This window comes from Macrobrachium nipponense, chromosome 21 (assembly GCF_015104395.2).
Source record: "Macrobrachium nipponense isolate FS-2020 chromosome 21, ASM1510439v2, whole genome shotgun sequence".
Taxonomy (NCBI): Eukaryota; Metazoa; Arthropoda; class Malacostraca; order Decapoda; family Palaemonidae; genus Macrobrachium; species Macrobrachium nipponense.
Window position 1 is genome coordinate 42,350,659 of NC_087212.1, and position 20,000 is coordinate 42,370,658.

The 20,000-nt window shown below is 37.9% G+C and overlaps 2 protein-coding genes across 5 annotated transcripts in view; both read right to left on the reverse strand.

Annotated features, from left to right (window-relative positions):
- The window catches only part of LOC135197966 (soluble guanylate cyclase 89Da-like), a 277,263-nt gene extending 266,555 nt beyond the window's left edge, over positions 1 to 10,708 (reverse strand). For both annotated transcript variants that reach the window (XM_064225270.1, XM_064225267.1), the window contains exon 1: positions 10,411 to 10,708. The gene's annotated coding sequence lies outside the window, so the exon portion shown is untranslated. The remainder of the gene's footprint in view (positions 1 to 10,410) is intronic.
- Positions 1 to 20,000, reverse strand: part of LOC135197964 (uncharacterized) — a 144,927-nt gene that overhangs the window by 95,368 nt on the left and 29,559 nt on the right. The gene's annotated exons all lie outside the window — the stretch shown is intronic.

The window sequence follows — 20,000 nt, forward strand, 5'->3', positions numbered from 1 at the left end:
GAATGTAGGTTATTATTTTTCATTAATTGTAATTCAGTCATAACTTTATAAGAAGCACCGGCAGTAGGTAAGCTACATCATTTTCTATTGTTACTGTCAAAAGCCTTTGGTCATGTCAGTATAAGAAAAAATAAAAAAAATGGCTATCGCTATTACCTTTGAACTTTCAATCCGTAAGATTAATTTATCTTTATTGCCAGATTTCAGGAATAATTTCTGGAGGGTAACTTAATTATTCACCTGTGCCTATACCCGTATGAGTGTAGTGTATTTGTCCACCTCACGCGGTGCACTGTCGACAATGCTTGAGGTTTCTTTGCAGCGTCCCTTTGCCTCCCCTTCCCCAAGCTACAGCCTCTTCCATTCCATTTGCTGTATCTCCATACATATTCTCCTTCTTTCATCTTGTTTCCCACCTTCTCTTAACATTTGTTTCATAGCTCAACTGTAAGGTTTTACTCCTGTCACACCTTTGTAAATTTTTTGCTTTTCAATTTCCAAAGCTTTCAACGCTGATTGTCATCATAGGTCAAAATGCTTGGCCTTTGGTGTAAATTTTATATTCTAATTCCAGTTACCTATGCCTGAGGTCGTATCGCTATAGAAAAAAATTAAAAAGAGAGTATCACTATTTCCTTTGAACTTTGTCCGTAAGATTAATTATCATTATTACCGCATTTTGTTATGAATAATTTTTGATGGCCAGTTTTTTTTTTAGTTTTTTTTTTATTTATCTGTATGTTACATCTGAGTCTATTTTTATCTTCCTCGTATTCCTAGACCATGTCAATTCCGCTCTGACGAATACTATGGTATTTTTATAAGTTAATTAGGTAAAAAAACACTTAAAATGAATGAAAAAGGTAATCGTTTAAAAGAACCCAGCAAAGAAACCGGGTAAAAAAAATAAAAATGACGATAGAAATCATTGAAAAGTACTTAGTGTTTAGGGCATCTCACGTTCTGTTGACAAAAGATCAGGTCCCCCTCCAGGCAGCCAATTTTTTCCCTTCGACTTTCATGGAATTTCCACGAGATTAAATAGTAGCCGCCAGACCTTTGATGTAGATTTTGTCAGCGGTAGTAGTTCTATAATGAAATTCCTCGCTCACTTATATACGAAAATATACTTAACTATATATTTCGCCAACGCAAATTAATGCTTTAGAGGTTCTAGTTCCAAGAGGCGCTACACTTCCGGTTTTCAAAGAGAGAGAGACAGACAGACAGACAGACAGCGACAGAGAAGCTTTCTTACAGCAAACATTGAAAACAAAGGTAATGTGACAAAGAGCGTGTTTCGTGTGACAACAGATATTGACTACAAAGAAAAAGGAGGGAGAGAGAGGTTTTCTTACAGCAAATACTGAATACAAATATAGAGTGAGAGAGAGAGTGTGTGTGTGTGCTTCGTATCACAACAGACTTTGAATATAAAGAAAAAGGAGAGAGAGAGAGAGAGAGAGAGATTTCTTACAGCAGATATTGAAAAAGATAGATTGTGAAAGAGACTTTGAATACAAAGAAAAAGGAGAGAGAGAGAGAGGCTTTCTTGCAGCGGATACTGAATACAAAGATAAGCTTTGGGAAATAAAGTATGCTCGTATATACCAGTTTAGAAACCTGTGCTTGCAACAACAACAAAAAACTTCCTCTTTACAAAATAGCAAATCCTACATAAAAACTCGCGCATGCGCATGTATCCCAATTTAGGAACACGTGTTTAAAAATGTGTTAAAAACATTGACATTGCAAGAAAACAAATTGAATGCACAAATTCTCGCATGAACGTAATTCCAATTAATAAACCTGTGCTTGCAACTTCCTTATAAACATTCTATTTAAATAAAGCAAATTGAACACGATTTTGTTCATGCGCGCACGTTCAAATTAAGGACCTGCGCTTGCAACAAAATGAAAAACTTTACAAAAACTCAATTTGAACATAAATATTCGCGCATGCGCGCGCAATCCAATTTAGAAACCTGTGCTTGAAACTAAAATCATTCGCATCGCAAAAAAATCAAAATGAACACGAATTCGCGCATGCGCCTACATTCCAGTTTACAATCCCGTGCTTGAAACTTTGTTACAAACATTCGCCCTCTGGGAACAATCTCGGCGCTCTCGTAAACTCTTGTATGTTTCTTCGTGATACGACCGGGAACGTATTGAACTTTGCTTGAATTTATGGGTCCCCCATACCAGAGAATATGAACGCAATACCTTTCTCTTGGAGAGAGAGAGAGAGAAAGAGGAGTTTTGTTATTGCAAATATTGAATACAAGGAAAAAGCGGAAAGACAGAGAGAAACTAGGATTGTTTCAACAGATATTGGCTGCAGAGAGTGAGAGAAAAAAAGTTAAGTATATGTCAATTTAACCAGACCACTGAGCTGATTAACAGCTCTCCTAGGACTGGCCCGAAGGATTAGATATGTTAACGTGGCTAGGAACCAATTGGTTACTTAGCAACGGGACCTACAGCTTATTGTGGGATCCGAACCACATCGAGAAATTAATTTCTATCACCAGAAATAAATTCCGCTGTTTCCTTGTTGGCAGAGTGGGGAATCGAACCCGGACCCTGTGAATGGTAGTCGAGCACGTAACCGACTCGTGCAACGAGGAACATGTGAGAGAGGGAGAGGCTTTGTTATTGCAGATATTGAATGCAGAGAGAGAGAGGGAGGGGAGGAAAGAAAAATAAGATATGTTCGTCCATTTACGAAAATTTATTGATTCGCTGCAAAGAACGCCGTCCCAAAAAAATTACATCTTGATCAAGATGGTAACGAAAACCTCATACATTCCCATCAATGTATTACGTTTATTTGAGTAGAATTATATTGAGTATTAAACAAGTAACACACCGTTTATTTGTCTTATATATTTAATTATTTATTTATTTGAAAACTAAAACTTCAAATACAGACACTTTCCCCGTAGGGGAGGGTGGTGCACAGTATGCGATGTACTGTAGGCATTAAATAAGGTTCTTTGTAATGTCCTCTACTCACCTAGAACGTAGTGCCTTTCATTCCCTTTACTGTCCTCCATTCATACCCTTTCTTCCATCGTACTTTCCACCCTCTTCTAACGATTGTTTCATGACGCAACTGCGAGGTTTTCCTCCTGCTACACCTTTCAAACCTTTTTATTGTCCATTTCCGTTCCAGCGCTGAATGACCTCAGAGGTCCCAAACCTTGGCCTTTGGCCTAAATTCTATAATCTATATCAGTGGTTTTCAACCTTTATATGACCACGCCCCCTCTAAGAGTCGGTCCTTCCTTCCACCCCCCCCCCCCCCACCCCCCTTGCATATGTGAGTAAAATTCCCTCCCTGACTTGATAATTACAAAACATTGTCAGCCCAACGAGCCTAACTATACTCTGTTTTTTCCATCTGTCCATCCGCCTGTGGTGGTCGCGCAGGGTAACACTGCGTCCCGGGCTTTAAATAGTTACGCCATGTGTAAGTTTTAGGTAAATAAAAGGACATCTTGGTGTACATTTGCACCTGAGAAGTGTTTTAATAATTTACTGTATGAGAATTACACAGTTAATATTCGAAATAGGATATTATTTAAAACCCTAGACGCAGTGTTACCATGCGCAAACACCACAGGCGGGCGGACAGATGGAAAAAAACAGAGTATAGAATAGTAGACTCTAGGAAAGTAACGTTATAAGGCGATACTTTTGCACCTTTTCAAAAACTTCTGAATATTAGTTCCTCACTCTTGTTACGAGAATAACGAATATAATTAGATAATTTTCTATTCATTTTTCTCTAGGGCTCGCGCCTCCCCTAGAAATTGCTGACGCCCCACAGATTGAGAACCACTGGTCTATATTCTGATCCATTCTAATACAGACACTTTCCCGGTGAGCTGTTTAACAGCTGAACTTGGAACGTCACCTTTGCTACCGACAGATGCCAGACTTCCTGAAATATTCATCGTCCGTCTTATGCGCCAGTTTGACGTCCGTGTTTAGCCTCCAACTTTCTCGGTAATATCATGTTTCGTGCCCATTAAAGGAAGGAGAGCTCTCTGGTCTGCTAAACTACGATGATTGCCAGTACTTACGTCGTATCCATCGATTTCCACGTATTACGCTATTCGCTGCGTACTTATTTTTAGTCTATCTGTACGAAGAAACTTCTAACTCTCGCTTTTTTTAACTCTGGGTATCGGGAGATCTCATATCTCTTTGTCAAAGAGAGACTTTAACACTGTCAAGGTAATTCGGATAACCGAAAGGCCTTTCTCGTCAATAAATGAATGATATTGTAATGAAGGGAATTCAAATAACACGAAGTCTTCATTATTAAATCAATAATATCTCTGTCGATACAAAACTTCAGAAACATTGCCGTAAACTCTGGCAGGTTCTGCTGAGAGAAGAAGGAACTTCTGTATGCCATTATTGCAAAGAATCGAGAATAACTAAATGCTTTTTCCATGAATTTTGACGTTTGCCAAGTAAATCGATCTAGCTGTATTCCTGACTCCCAGTAGCTTATATAGTTTAGCGTAAGTGACCAGAATAGAACCGGTGGCCCGAATTACTAGTATAAATAACGAAAGTGTGTATATAAGAAGGCCGAGAAATGTCGGCTTATTCGCTATTTTTATAAATACCACTTGGTCTTCACGCAATCCATATGGTTAGGGGAACGTAACTTGTAACTTTTTCATTTTATTTTTGTTACGTATAAGAACGTTGTGTCTTATCATTTCCCTACAAAAGAAGACACTCAGCTTCCAAAATTGCAGAATAACCTTTGGAAGTAAAAATAAAAATCTTACAAAAAAAAAAAAAAAAAAAACAAGTAACTGAGAAATATGTAACGAATGGAATGTTCTGCATTTTTTCAGTTTTCTTAGTTCAAGAAAAGTCTAGTTGCCGTAGTATAGTCCTCTCTGATTTCTTGAAGGCCGCTCTTCACATTGCTTCTATTATTTTCTATATTTTTTTATTGTTTAGCTATTTTAATGGTTACTTTAGAGTCATAAAATACTACGAAGCAGTGTTGTGATAAACCCTCAAGGTATATAATTACAAGTACCTAATATGCTATAAGGTAACCCTAAAAGTGTATTTAGTATATATATATATATTATATTATATATATATCATATATATATATATATATATATATTATTACAGAAGCTAGGTACTATGTCGTACCTCTAAGTAAATGGGGATACAATCCACAGTGATGTAAAATCCTTCTGTAGTTCCTGTATAAGAAATATATATTTTAAACTACAGAAGGATTTTACATCATTGTGGATTGTATCCCCATATATCATATATATATATATATATATCTATAATATATATATATATATATATATATATATATATATATAAATAATAAATGTAATCATCCGAGAAGAAACGTGTTTCATTCAAGATTCAAAATATAATTTCATAACAGCAAATCTCATTTCCATTGGTTTATATAAAAGTATCAACTTACTTTACGACTGAAGCAATCTAGAATTGAGTAATACACCGCAGGTATAAAGAGAATAATCGAGAGCTCATATAAGTGTTGACAGTCTTACCGCCAGGTATGAATATGTTGCAATATTAATAAGCTTCTACGTGGAAAATAAAGACTTAATTGTTATCCAGTTACCCAAAGTTTGGCTGCTTTGCGAAATAGTTTCCTCTCTCATGAAAATAGAAAGGTTCTGAGGATAAGCAGAGGTTATGTAATTCCCCATATTAAAGGTAACTGCGTTTTTCCAGACCGTAAATCAACAAGTGGATGAGAGCTTGCGATTGGAAGTGAATGGAATAAAAATTATTATTATTATTATTATTATTATTATTATTATTATTATTATTATTATTATTGTTGTTGTTGTTGTTGTTGTGCTTAGGAAGCAGACCCTCTCTCTCAAGCATACTTTATTAAACAGGCTAGTAGAGCGCCTATAGAGGTCACGATCAAATACAGTGTCAAAATAGGTGTATATATTTGAATTTTACAGATAAACTATGATACCATAGTCATCAAAGTCATTAACGATTTTCTCTCTCTCTCTCTCTCTCTCTCTCTCTCTCTCTCTCAAATCTTAAAGCGACTTATTATTATTATTATTATTATTATTATTTTATTATTATTATTATTGGGAAAGTAAGTCCACTGTAGTATGCCTGTTGATTTTGTTATTTAGAATATATAAAGCAGAAAGATTTCGATGACCTGCACAGTGCACAAGGAGGGTCGTGCAAGTGATCGAAAGCTTTTTGCCTTATATATTTTAAATAAAAACAAACAAAATCAAACGGACATACTGCTGTGGATTTACTTTCCCATTTTATTGACTCATGTAATTATGAGTTTTCTTTGTATTATTATTATTATTATTATTATTATTATTATTATTAATTATTCACAAGATGAACCCTATTCATATGGAACAAGGCCACTAGGGCCACTGAATTGAGATTCGAGCTTCCAAAGAATATGATGTTCATTAGGAAGAAGCAGAGGAATGAAGAGAGGTATAATATCAGCTGTTGAAACTGGATCTATATTTAGTAGGGTGTAATTATACCCTTCTTTTTAAGTAGCATCATTACCAGAAGGACAAGGGTTGTGTGAGGAGACTCTTTTCCAAGGCCAAACAGGACAAAGACTAACAAACAAGGGGCTTGTCCTTAGGCGGTGAGAGAAGTTTCAGACTTTCTTTTAAACAGTTTCAGCATTCAGCTCGGTTCCTCTTCCGGGAGACTATCAGTACAGACATGAATCTTGGCTCACGTAAGGTTGTAGTAATAGACTTATCAGGTCTCGCAATCCCTCGATTTAATTTTGTTCCTGACTTGCCTGACCTTGGAAGTTTGTTAAAACACACACCCACACACACACACATATATATATATATACATCTATATATCATATATATATATACATATATCGAGCTACAATGTCCTTTAATATCTAATTCGCTCTACCTCGGAATTAATATATTTTCATATATGCTTAACCGAAGGGGAATCTTTTCTCGATAATAGACTTGCCTGGACCAGGGCGCGAACCCATGGATCCTTTCAGATCCAGGAACGTCAGTGAAGCTTTTACCTACTACACCAACGCGAGAGGTAAAAACTCCACTGACGTTCCTGGATTTGAAAGGATCCATGGGTTCGCGCCCTGGTCCAGGGAAGTCTATTATCGAGAAAAAATTCCCCTTCGGTTAAGCATATATGAAAATATATTAATTCCGAGGTAGAGCGAATTAGATATTAAAGGACATTGTAGCTCGATATATGTATATGAATCACGGAAATGTAATATGACTTATATATATACAAATGTATAACAATAATATATATGAATTATATATATACAAATGTACATATATATATATATATATATATATATATATATTATATATATATATATATAATTCGAGCTTGTCAGACCGTGCTACACTTTCTGGAACACGGTGCTGCTGTCTCTCCTACCCCCTCGATCCCCTACCTATCCTGCCCCACCCAGGGTGGACAAACAGGTTTGCAGTAGGAGGGTGGATTTCTCTCCTACTCTCACATTCAGTGATAGAAGTGTTTTGATTAAAATGGGGTTTTCATTTATTGATGTGTATTCCACTAAAAAAATGATATCATTAAAATAATAACATTTAGGTTGGAATAATGATGGTAACATCCCTGTTATTATTATCATTATTATTATTATTATTATTATTGTCCGTTACCTTATTCAGCAAAGAATGGAGTTCACCCCTGTCAGTTTCTACTTTATTTAATCGTCCTTCTTGGAACTGTTTCTTGTTTTTTATCCTCTTATAGTGACCTAAGTGATTGTCTATGCGATAATTTTTTCCAATTTACTAAGTATTATTTTCAAATCTCCTCACTGGTTGACTTTCTCCTCCCTAACGTCATAGGCCTTGTGGAATAATCCTCTGTATCTATAGAGCCAGATTTCGCATCCATCATTATTTGTGTTCTAATAGCCACAGTGACACATTCATTTTCCACTGAAAGCCGTGAAACCCTAAAGAAATGAACGGAGACGTTTTCCTTCCCAGGTGGGATTCAGACCTACGCTGGCTAGAGGACAGCAAGGGATCGAATCACACTTAGGAAGGAGAATTTCTTCATTCACTTCCCATCAGAATTTCAAGGCTTTCAGTAGAAATTGTTTCTGAGATATTAGGAATCATAGCAGTTAAGGAGATCATTGTGGTAATTTAGAATGCTTAGCAATTCTAAAATACTTATCAATTCTTTACATTGTTCTCTTAATGAGGTAGGCTTGGGTGATGGATGGAAATATTGTCATTTCCCTGAAAATACTCGATAACCTATGAACGTCATTAAACTTCAATAACAAATGACGCAAACTAATTACACTATTAAAAGTGTTTGAGTGCTCACGTTTGCCAAACAGTATCACTTCTTTTCACAAATGTTTAAAACTACATGGGAAAATATTATAATAATAATATTATTCTTGTTCAGAAGATGAGCCGTAATCATATTGAGCAATACCGCAGTGGACATTGTCTGGAAGTGCAAGCTTTCAAAGAATAGCGTTCATTAAAAAGAAACAACAGAAAACACTAGGAAATACAGACGCAAGAGATCACTTATGCAAAAAAGGAAAAATGAATTATGCTTTGGATCTTCGCTTGAATTTTAGAGCAAAATTTACTTTAGTAACATTGCGAGGATTACTTTCTCTCTCTCTCTCTCTCTCTCTCTCTCTCTATTTTAATCGAAATTTCATATGTTTTAGAAGGATACTTAAAAATGTAGCCGTAGCAACCACTATGTAAATAAAACAAAAGTAGTGTGAAATTAAATTACTAGCAGTAATATTAAGTACACAACATCAATTTCTATCTCATTCGTGATTTTCTTGTCGAATTATATAACCACAAAGTTTAAATAGGCATCACCTTTTTTTTTTTTTTTTTTTTCAAAATTGCTATACTTCGTAAATAGTTTCACGAAATTCAATTACAGTGTCCATTAAAGGTAAAAGCCGCTCTAGTTGAAAGGAAAGCGAACTTTTCAACTTGGCGTAAAACTGATTAGTTATCAACTCGAAGTGGTTCAGAATTTAATGGATCTCGTTCAGGGTTGTGTATGAGAGAGAGAGAGAGAGAGTTAATTAATAGCACGTGGTTTATTGAGATTTTAGTTTACAGCGAGAGAAAGAGAGTGAGAGAGAGAGAGAGAAAGAGAGTTGATTAATGACACGTGGTTTATAGTGATTTTAGTTTACAGCGAGAGAGGGTGTTGATTAATAGCACGTGATTTATGGTGATTTTAGTTGAAAGCAAGAGAGAGAGAGAGAGGGACATGATTAATAACACGTGGTTTATGGTGATTTTAGTAGAAAGCGAGAGAGAAAGAGGATCAAATACTCAATTGATAGCCGGTGGTTTACGGTGTTTTTTAGTATAAAGCAACATTGGTGTTTATTCGAATTTTGTACCTAAGTCATGGAAAGTCGAGTAATGCTAATTTACGACCGTAACCTACATGAAATATCGTAACTAAATTGACGTAAACAGATGTTTATTTTGTACTTAAATTAAAACTAGCGTATTTCATACCTGGCACGGGGTTAAACCACCTATATAATTCGAGACCGGTTTATACAATAATTTCAAGCTTAACGAATCCCGTGAACGAATTGGAAATGAGTAAAACGAACGGTACCCAGTTGCTTGGAACTCAATGGTGGGCCGTATCAGATGTCCCGAATTCTTCACAAAGAGCTCTGTGTAATCTCTCGCCTTGCCTTCCTCTTAAAGGCGTTTCTCCCCTCTAATTCGACGGGAATAGTCGACCTTAAGGGTTTGACTGCCTGACGAACGGGAACATTTTCACAGATAAGTCGAATTGTTGTTCGTGTAAGCATAGGCGGAATGATAGGTTTATGGACGTAAGTAAACAGTGGCTGCTCGTGGATGCCCGCTTGATAAGATGTAGTATCTCTCTCTCTCTCTCTCTCTCTCACTCGCTCTCTCTCTCTCCACATTTAGGGCAAGTTTACTTATTCGTGCGCATGGTTCTTATGCAACTGAATGACGCATTCTGTTGTCAACTTTTCCAATTCATACTAGCTACAATCTCTCTCTCTCTCTCTCTCTCTCTCTCTCTCTCTCTCTCTCTCTCTCTCTCAGCGCAGAACACATTAGTCATGAGTATAAGTGTAAGTTTCAAATGATGTTAAATCTGTTTGGGAAATAAGTTGCGCAGCAAATTTTGATCTACAAGTCACATTGGTAAGAAATATATTTTGGTCTTACTTAGCTGAAGAAAAAAAAAATCCTGCAAGAACAGAGACAAAGTGCAGTATATGCTAAAAACAAAACAACAGTGAACAAAGTTCCACACACTCACCAGTGTTCTAGAATTCCTCGGCTGTTCTGCAAAACACAAGTTACGTTTCACCTCAGAAACGTGGAATATATGAAGGAAAATCGGTGTGCACACACGCATACACAGCTTGAGCAATGTCTTCCTTTCCCAAGCACAGAAAGTGAGAGAGAGGGAGAGAGAAAGAGAAACAGACAGAAACTGACAGAGGCTCAGTGAGCCAGTGTGAGGTAGGATGAGAGGTAATAGTGTGTGGAGAACGGGCAACGGTAGCAGCAGTGGGAGAAAGAGAGGGTGAGACGCATCCGCTCTCAATGCAGGATGTTGCGATACTGAGGCGAAATCGTGAGGGGCACATTATTTAAAGGGCCTCGAGTCGAGCGCCTTCGAAGTTGAAGTGTGAATTATCAGCTTAACCTTATAGTGTGATTTTTTTTTTTTTTTTTACATATTCTAGATTAATATACACTAAATTTTATATATTTTAAATAAATCCTCGGTTAAGGCAATGTCTTCTTTTTCAAATTAAGGCATTTCCTTAACCGATAATTGCTACAGAGGGCGAAGCAACATGACAGTCGGTGCAACATTCATACTTTAACTTGTGTGCAGTTCTCTGCAAGTTTTTAGGAATGAGGTTGCAAGCCCCATGCCCTTTTCTGCGATCCTCACCTGCACGCATATTATGTATTTGTAATTATGTAGTATTCATATATAAAATAGGTGCTTAAATTATGAGAGAGGAGGGAGGAGGGTAGGGGTTTATTGAAGGAAAATCGAGATTATGTGAGGTAAACTGGCGGATAAAAAGATAGTCAAGAAGAAAACAAAAGAGAAACAGAAAGCAAGTAATGAAGGTAGATGGATGAATATAAAAAAGAACGTAGAGTGAAGAGAGAAAAAGGATAATGATCAAATGAAACTCAGAATAAAAAATGCAAATGGACAGATTCTGTCTAAAGTGAATGTAATGTTGGTTGGATGGGGTGAGTATTTTAAAAATCGGATGAATGTGGAGGATATATGAAAGGCAGACCTGGATAATATGACAGAGAAAGTTGGAGAATTCTTATAGAAATGACTATTGAGGACATAGGAGTGAGTGATGGGAATAAGGCGGTATTGGTGTAGTTGAGTGGCTGATCAGGGTTTGTAAGGTACATCTGATGAAGGAAATTGTAGAAATGCTGGACAGATGATAATATGATAAGGTAACTGGAAGAAAGGCCTTAATATTAACGAAGCATAAGCACGTGAACTAGAGGTGAATGGGAGTGTTTTTAGAAGGGTTGAACATAATGTTGATGAACCTTATATTTGTTGAGTTCATCTGTCGATCAGCAGTGTTAAGTACGAGTGTAGCAGTGACCATTATCTCGTTTTTTTTGTTTCTTAGAGCCATCCATGTTACGGGAAATTTTTTATTTATATATATACATTATATATATATATATATATATATATATATATATATATATAAATATGTATGTATGTATGTATATATATATATATATATATATATATATATATATATATATATAATATATACACACTGTATACACATACCGTTATATTGTTTTCCATGGTATCTGGACACACTTATTTAGGTAATAGTTTTTGGAGAAAAATTAGTAATTATTTAGCTAAAAATTTATATATATAGAGTACACACATACACACACACACACACACACACACATATATATATATATATATATATATATATATATATATATATATATATATATATACAGAAAGCTTCCTAGAATCTGTACAATTCTCTTCAACCAGACTGAAAAACACAAAGATAAGAGAAGTTGTTTACAAGTGATGTGTCAGGTAATGCCATGGAATTTTTTAAGATAGACCTTCCAGTTTCCTGGAACATGTCTTAGAGGTACATCTTGTAATGAGGTCGTTCTTAAAGATGATAAACAACAAATGGGGAGTTACTTGAACGGTGGGAAGGAGAGGCAACCACAGCATCATATGTAGCCAGAGGAATGATGCAATTGTTATGTGTCCCATTCTGAAAGTCTTTAACCCCCGTAGAGTGGTAATGCCGTCAGTGCACCTTACGCGGTGCACTGTATGTATTACTTTAGGTTCTTTGTAGCACCCCTTCGCCCCCTAGCTGCAACAATTTTTACTAATTTTACTGTATCTCCATTCATATTCTGTTTCTTCCATCTCACTTTCCACTCTCTAATAACAATTGTTTGAGAGTGCGACTGCGAGGTTTTCCTCCTGTTACACCTTTCAAGTCTCAGTTTCCCTTTCATCTCTGATGACCTTGTTGAGGAGGTACTGACTGAGGTGCTGAGTGGATTTCGAACAGATTTATTTACATGTTGTTTTTGATTAAGCTGGCCTTATGCCAGCACGGGCTCTTGCTCATGAGCAGCCCATAGTTACATGTTGTTTGAGATTAAGTTGGCCTTATGCCAGCACGGGCTCTCGCCCATAGAGCCGCCCATACATACTTTTACATACATAATATTCATAGAGGTTGTTGGCTGGTGCGAGCCGCAAAGTAGTTCCCGACTTCTGATAGAATGAAGAAAGGGTTATGTTCAGGCATATGTGTTTGTTCACAGACAGAAACGTAGTACATACAGTTTGATACAGAATATTCAGTTGAAGATTATAAGTACATGATCAGAGAGCTGGCGTAACAATGCACACAGTGGTAATAATACATGGATCATAACAATAATAAGGATGGAGATATCCGTATAAAAGACGTGTGAGATAATTTGTGTTTCTCAGTACCGTAGGGCGATCCCGTGGTCCCCTTGCTGGCTTCTCGTCACAGGGACATGGCTCTCTTGGTTCCAGTATTGTGTAGCGCCACACACGTGGATGCTATAACCTCGTAAGTCCCAGCGTTTGGCCTTTGTCCTAAATTTTATATTCCGTAACTTCAGCTACATGCGTTTTTGTGTATATTTGTGTGTGTGTATGTGCGGTAGTCTGTCACTGTTGTGAATTATAGAACTTTATACTTTTTATAAATTTAGCTACAAAAAGTCATTTAATATAACTCTAAAATCAAATTCATTAAACATTAGGAATACTTTGCATGATCTGGGGGACAGTTGACGTGTCCTATTGCTATTCATAAGGATTCGAACGTATCACATTTAATATCTTTTGGTTGTAAGTTATTCCTGATCTGTATAAAATGTGGAAGGTGTATATATATAAACTTTATAATATATTAATAGATATATAATATATTAATTAATTATATATATTTTTGTGAGTTTGTGTATTTTTATTTGTATATGCAAAATGACAAATACGCACACACACACAGACACAATCACACACACGCACCCACGCACGCACGCACACACAACATGCATATATATATGTATATATATATATATATATATATATATACATTATATATATATATATATATATATATATATATATATATCTATATATATATATATATATTGCATCCTCGAATACATGTACTTCTGATAATATATTGCATATAAAAACTCATATACTATTGAAATAAAAGGTCCTGCTCCAGTATTCTGAAAGACACGACCTCCGGAATATCGACAGAGGGAAAACCAATAAAAAAAAACCACAAAAGAAAAGTATACAGAAACAAATAAAGAAAAGAAAGAGAGAGCGGCCATCCCAAACGTTTTGTAATCCTCTCATGAAAGGACACCAGAGGAATGGATAATTTATCCTCCCTCTTCCCATGAAAAGCCACTTAGGCTAATGAAGAAGTCTGCTACAGCTTGTGAGTCATCTGTGAATGACTTCCTCTGAAAGAAAGAAAGAAAGAAAGAAGGTCCATTAAAAGAAAATACATGGAATCGTCTAATAGAAAACAAGAGATTTGTGACGTTCACTGCCTGATGCCATTGCTATGTGTTGATTCTTATGTAGACAATGTCGCAACTCATGCAATGTAATGTGATATCCTGTACTCTTTAAAACGTGTTTTCTTGTTTGTCCTTTAAGGCTGTCAAATGATTTATCCACCATTTACCAAATACAATATGTACTGTATGCAGAAATAGAAATATGTAATATATTTAGTTTTGCTGGCATATTTTTCTACAGTTAAGCCATAAAGTTTTCTAGATATGAAGACGTTACAACAGTATGATCATGCTGCATTGACAGTCAATTTTCTCAGCATTCTGTAAAGATTTGTAAATGATCTTTGCAGGGTTTGCAAAGGACAATGTGTACTATATGTAGAAATAAGAATATTTATTCTGTCCGCTGCAGTTTTTATACACTTGAACGATAAAGTTCACCAATTTGCCGTCGTTATATGCCTTGCTTTCCATCATAAATTCAGTTTTTCTTTGTAGAGGCAGAACTAATTAATATTGTTCTTTATTCATGGGTCAAGCTTACAGAAGTAAAATTTGACAACTATGCCATCCCATTTAAGCTTCATTCATAGGCATAATAGTAAGATTAATAGCCTAGGTTTAATAGCCTGATACCTGACAGCCAGTATTCAATGGTCTCTACTGTCATTTTATAGGATTTTAAAATTTACTCTACCTGATACTATTAAAGAAATACAATTAACATTGTAGTTTGCAGGGCTGTATAAATTTTGCCGTTGCCAGTACTGATGTAGTATATGCCGGCTTGCCCCTTCTGGTTACTTCTTATAAGCTAAATCTGCTTTGGTAGCCACATTGTTGCCTTAAGCTTAACATATTCTGGACTTCAAAATCTCTGTTGCTGCTGGTCTGTGCAGTCGCTACCATCGCTGCCTCTGCATAAATATACATAATTATATATATGTATATACATGATATATATCTATACGGCTCTGCAGACGCTGGCATCGCTGCCTCTGCATAAATATACATACATATATATATATATATATATATATATATATATATATATATATATATATATATTGTTCAAGATTTAGCTAGAACCAAGGAAAGAAATAATCTTTAACCCAAGTCTAATGTATCTATACGAGTTGCCCCTTCGACTTTGGAGGAATCCATTCTCCTTTTTCTTTTGAAAGCTATCCTCTTCTCCCATTGGTTGTTGGAATATTCCCTACAGGCATAGTGGGAGGAGCTATCCAGGAGAAAGCTTGTAAAGGCCTTGAATCCAGGAGAGAGGTCTCAGAAGACAACGAGGCCTCGGTGAGGTCAAACCACTGGCCCCTTACCAGATGCCGCTGCCCGTCCCCCCAACCCTCCTGGGCCTAATTTTCCCATGCTTTGGGAAGCCCAAGTATATTTTTAACAGTCTATAGTGTCGCAACTTAGAAAAGGAGACAACCAGCATCATCACTAAAGACAAACGCTGTGCCTGGCTGTGGTAGAACTTGGAAGTCCTTCGAAGCTTGCAATTTTGCTCCGTTGCACAATTTTCTTAAACACGTGGCCGGGCTGCTCCCCCACGTGTTCGGGTGGACTGAGAGAAGTTCACCTACCCTTGTGTTTCATGGAACACTGTAAATTTATGTAAATACAGTGCTTTTAAAACTAAAGTCCACCTTTTATGTAAATTTCTCCCTCTTCAGTAAACCCGGCCTTATGCCGGAGAAGTTTAGTTTTTCAACCTTTCATTTTCTTTGTTCAAACCCCTCGCCCTCTAGTCAAGGCCTAAATTTTCAATGTAATTGTATTTTCTGGGAGGAGACGAGGTGGAATTTTGAATAATGTATATATATAAATAAATATATATATATAGATAGATAATATAATATATATATATATATATATATATATATATATATATATATATATATATATATATATATAGTATATATATATATATGTATACTGCTTAGTGCAGTTGCTGGCATCGCTGCCGCTGCATATATATACATATAATATATATATCTATATATATATATATATATATATATATATATATATTTCAAGATTTTAAGCCAGAACCAAGGTAAATAAAGTTTTACCAAGTTTCATGCATCTTTGTCTTTATGCAAGTTGCCCCTTTGAACTAAGCACCCATTCTCTCGAAAAAGCTATCTCTTCTCCCATTGGTTGTTGGAATTACCCCCTACAGGGACGAGGATTCAAAAGGATCGTGAGCCAGCGGCTCGCTCTCAGAACGATTTTGGAGCTCAGAAGAACACCAGACCTAAGACAGGTCAGATCTCCTCCTGCACCTGCCAGACGCCGCCTTCTCCCCCTTTGTCTGCTTCCCCTTGCTCTTTCTGGGAAGTCCCAAATATATTTTTCTTTTTTGTTATTTTCTGTGTAGAGAGTAATACCAAAGGGCAAATACTTTTGCATTTCGAACAAGGGCATATGTTACCCTTAGCGTACCTTTCAACACGACCTTGAAAACATTTGTGATTCATTCATTTCTGTCCAGATGACCCGTGAGCAGGCCTAATTTCCAGGGTTTTAAATTCGCAGACTCGATGGTCTTAGGTTCGCGAGAGCTAGGGTAAAGAAAGGGGTTGTGAGGAGGCGGTATATTTATATAGGGTGAGTGATCTTTATCCTGGTTTTTCCTCTTCCCATTTAATGTGTACAAGCTAGCGTTATGAATTCTGAGCAAAGCTAGGTTCAAGGGTAAGATAGACCCAGGATTTGTGTTAGTAGAAAAAGGAAAAATATATTTTATCCACTTCCCATCTCCGTCCTCGAGACGATATACATAAAAAACAAAACAAAAGGGAGATCCCATATACATTTTTTATTATCAACAGCATTTGCCACATTATCGCGTTGAAGTTCCGTGAATTTCGTGACCAGATTTTTTCCTTTTATTTGCAAAGCCGTATTTGTGTGAGGTTCCACATTTACGACATTTACTTGCCACGTTTTTCATTGAAGTTCCGTGAATTTCGGGACCAGATTTTTTCCTTTTATGTACAAAGCCGTATTTGTGTGTGGTTCCACATTTACGACATTTATTTGCCACGTTTTTTTCACGTTTAAGTTCCGTGGAATTCGTGACCAGATTTTTCTTTGATTTACAAAGCCGTATTTGTGTGTGGTTCCGCATTTACGACATTTATTTGCTACATTTTCACGTGGAGTTTCTGTGAATTTCGTGATGAATATTTTTTCCCCCTTTTTACCTTACAAACCCGTACTGGCTTTGACTTTCCACATTTACAACATACATTTGCTACGTTTTTCACGTGAGGTTCCGTGAATTACGTGACCAGATTCTTTCGTTTTATTTCACTAGCTTTATTGCCAAATCCATTACCGCTGTCGAGTTCCCCACCGAACTGTAAATTACAGAGATTCTACACCTTGAGGTTTCCGCTGCGCTACGCCCCAGTAGTAACTGTATTTGCAGGGATTTCATGGTCATCTTGCCAAGTCTGCGTCGAGCATTTCTGCATACCTCTGGCAACATTTGCAGTTTTGCAACTACCTTCCATCCTATTATTCTCAGGCTAGTCTACTAGCGTTTTACGGCTAAGGAGATGGCCAGTAACGCAGCACTGGAGGAGTCTAAGGCCTTCACAGAAGCCGGAAGAGCCCTGGGGCTGGAGGGCGCAAAGCTGATCAATTGGGTGAATGATAAGCAGGAAGCAGCCCAAGAGAGAGCAGCCGAACGGGAGAAGGAGAGGGAAGCACAAGAAAGAAGAGAAGCAGCTGAAACAGAAGCACAAGAGAAAAGAGAAGCAGCTGAAAGGGAAGCACAAGAGAGAAGAGAAGCAGCTGAAAGAGCATTCCAAGCAGCCGAAAGGGAGAGAGAAAGAGCACATGAACTGGCTATGGAAGTCCAGTGTGCCACTCTGGCACCCCCAAATCCCATGCCCCCTGCGCCCTCTCACCTCCACAGCATTGGCGGCCTCATTAGGGCTTGGGATGATAACGAGCCCAACACCTGGCTCGATCATGTATAGCAGGTGTTCGGGAACTTCAACCCAACCCCCCAGGAAGTGGCCCTCCTCCTTGGCAAGCATCTTGCTGGCAAAGGGCGAACTGCATTTGAGGCCCTTCCCCTGAATGAGTGACAAGATCTCGCCCTCATCCGAGAGGCAATCCTTGGGGCTTACGAATTGACCCCAGACCAGTGGAGGCAGAAATGGAGGACTATGCCCAAGGAGGCTAACCAGACATGGACAAAGTGGGCAGCCAAGAAGACACCGGCACTCCGAAGGTGGATGAAGGCCTCCAACGCAATGTCTGTTGAGGAGGTCTCAGAACTCTTTCAATTAGAAGACTTCCAGTCCTGCGCTCTCCCTGATCTTGCCACCCACTTAGTGGACAAGGCCCCAAGACTATTTTGGAGTGCTGTAAATAAGCAGACGCCTATGACACCCACCATCGACTGCAGAGTTCTTTAAAGAAAAAAATACGCCCTGCTCTCCCCCTCACTCCTGCTGCCACTTCTCAGCCTACCCAGCGCCCCAATTATCTTCCTCGGAAACCTGTGTGTGGGCATTGCAATTAACCCGGTCACGCCACAGAGCAGTGCTTCTCAAAGGTGGATCCTCCTCAGCAAGCTGGCGCCACTCCTCCGAATGGACTACCCAATCATTCTAATAGCAAAAACAATGGCCATTGGAACAGAAATAACAGGCCCAGGCCTGATTTTAGCAAGAGTTTCTTTGACACATGCAAAGTGCATGGGCACACTGCTGCTTGGGCGGGATGCCCCAAGAAAGCTCCTGTTTCCGCCATTGCTATGGCTGTGATGAATCCGTCAGCTCTAGGCCCTCCTGCGCAGTGCCCCATATTTGTCGCACCTCTCAGAGGTCACTATCCTGCCCACCAGGTCTGAGCTTTCAACGACACTGGTGCGCAAGTATCCATCATCCGAGAGGATAAAATTCCTTACGAAGCTAAGGTTGATAGGCACCAGTTCATCACAATAGAGAACCTCAACCACGTCAAGATGTTCTTACCTACTTTCCAGTTGGGAGTCAGATAACCTCACCATTCTAAGATATGTACCATGGCAGTAGCAACCTATATACCAGGAGGTTATGATGTCCTGCTAGGACAAGATTTTCAGTCTCCTCCTACCATTATACCGTATCAAGGCTCCCGCCCTCACATAGCTGCAGACCCGCTCCACGGGCCTCCAAGTACTAACTCTGCACAGCCAGTGCCACTTGAAGGTGCCAGGCAGTCCCAGGCTCCATCTCTCATGGATGTTGAGCCTCGTTCGAGTCCTTCCACTAAGCCAGGAATGGCCTCAGTGCCGTGCCAAGGCCAGATTCGAGTCTTCCTCCTGGAGCTCTAAGTCCCCATCACTCTCCCTCCGCTGGCTTGGCCCCACTACCCATGCCGGCAGTCAAGGAAAAGCAAATTCTAATAGGAATCCTCCAGGATACCCATGACCATAGTGGACACTCCACCAACAGTGCGGCCTCGCAGACTGCCCTAGAGTCGGTTCATTTATACATTGGTTGATTAGCTTTTAATTTAGTGTTATTCCCTAGTCTTTATATTTTGTGAAATTGCCATTGTCTTTGGTGAAATTAAAATTTTTTTTTTATCTTATTTAATCTCTACGAAGAATGACTTCATTAATTTTCCCCTTGTTAGTTGCACTAATGTGTGCTAGGAAGTAATTAATACTGTTAGGCGCCGTCTTGTTGCTAGACAAAGATACTTAATGACATAGGGCCATTAACACACCTGAAC